The sequence below is a fragment of the Monodon monoceros genome, unplaced genomic scaffold (genome assembly GCF_005190385.1).
Source record: "Monodon monoceros isolate NGI ecotype Baffin Bay Population unplaced genomic scaffold, NGI_Narwhal_1 Super_Scaffold_12, whole genome shotgun sequence".
Taxonomy (NCBI): Eukaryota; Metazoa; Chordata; class Mammalia; order Artiodactyla; family Monodontidae; genus Monodon; species Monodon monoceros.
Genome location: NW_021703768.1, coordinates 12841854 through 12843807, shown reverse-complemented (window position 1 = coordinate 12843807; position 1954 = coordinate 12841854).

Genomic DNA, 1954 nt, shown 5'->3' with positions numbered 1-1954 from the left:
CGGCGGCTCGGCCGGAGGAGCGCGCCCACATAGACGAGGACTCCGCCCGAGAGCCGCGAGCCGGCCGCGGGGCGGGGGCGCGGAGCCACGGCCTCGGCGGCGCCGGCCGGAGCGCGGGCAGCAGCGCGCACCGTGCCGGACACGCAGTCGCGAGGGCGGGGGCCCGTGGCCGGCGGGAGCTCCGGGATCACGGGCGCCGGCGGCAGCCGCGAGCCTCCATCTTGATTTCAAATGGGGAAGGAAGGAGGGGGAGGGGGGAAATCACGGCAGAGGGAACCCGGGTGAAAGGAAAAGGGAGAGCAGGGAAAGGAGAGAGGAAGGAAAAAAAAAAAGAGGGGCTTCGGCAATTTCCGGCGAATATCGTCAGGGGCCGGAGCGTGGCCTCGGCGGGTGGGCGGGGCCTATGGTGGGCGGGGCCTCTCGGGAGAGGCGGGGCGGCGCCGGGGTGCCGGTCGCCCAGAGAGCCGGCGGATGCCTGTGAGAGGATTCAGTCTTGCTCCTTCTCCCGGCAGCTGCAACCCTTGGTAGGAGCAGGAGCGCTCTGACCAGCGAGGGCGGCCCTTTCCAGGCCCAGCACTGCGCCCCCCGCCGGGCGCTCGCTCGTGCTGCGCGAGGCCGTCCTCGGGGCGCTTGAGCTGTTTACCGCGGCTCTCGCCCGCGGGGACGGCTGACTCCGGCACGGGACCGGTGTGTTTCTCGTTGGCGCAGCGCGGGCGTCGGCACGTAGACAGGGCTCCATAATAGTTGTTGAATAGAGAGATCGTGAAAATGGGTGTTGTGTACTCCAGTCCCGGAGGGAGCAGATCAAGCCTCTGAACTCCTGGGGGACGTCTTCTCGTCTGTAAAATGGGATTGCGGACTCACAGCTACCCCACCAGAATGTAGAGAATGGGGAAGGTGATGGTGGCTGAGGAGACCAAAGGACATGAGGGGTAGGTGACACCCAGCTTTACGGAAGACCCGTGTCAAGCCAGCATTTGACAAATATTCAGGTACAAACGCCTATGACGTGGCTGCAAGCAAAGGGAGCAGAAGTTATGGGTGTCAGAGGTTAAAGGAGCCAATGCTGCCGAAAACAAGGAGAGAGAGAAACAAGATTGATTTTAAAAAAACAATAAACAAAACTGATGAATAATGAAACCAGTACACATGTATACTGCAAATGAACAATTGAGTAAATAAATAGTGGGTGGTGGATACCAGGTTTTTCACTGTTGGAGAGGGAGGCTAGAATGATCCCTGTGGTACGGGATTAGAGTTGGAAACATCAGTATGAATTCGTGTTTAGCTTAATATAGATACAGATGGATATATAGAAAGAGTTACAGATATGTATATTTACAGGGGCTAGTACATGTACATATATTTCCTTGCTCTGTCAGCTGAGTGGGCTCAGAAATAACACTCCTGTAGCAAGATGCACACCAGGCACTCAGATCTTGTTATTAACACCAATCTTCAGTAAAAGGAACCTGGGCTCTTCAGGGGGATGGCTGACTCTAGGACTAGGGCAGGAAATATACAAGAGAGCCTGGAGCATCTTGTTGCGCCAGAAGGTAAGGAAGGGCTCAAAAAAAAAAATTTTTTTTTAATTAATCAACAACCAGAACAATGATGGGGACACGGGAGCCAACTGAAAGAGCTCCCAGTGACCAACGCTGTAACAGTTTGAACAGCAAAATAAAGCAATATTTGATTATACCCAAAGTATAAAATAAATATCCATGAGTCCATATTGATATAATTCAATGACGGAATAAGTAACTAATTGAGAGAGAAGAGACAAATATCCCATGCAGAAAAATTCAAAATCATTACCTAGATACTCTGCCCTCAATGAGATGGAATAGAAATTCCCTCTCCTTAACTATGGGCTGCACTTAGCGACTTCCAGAGTACAAAATGGAAAGAGGGAGGGGAGAGTAACTTTACAATGAAGAAAACTGATAAGCAC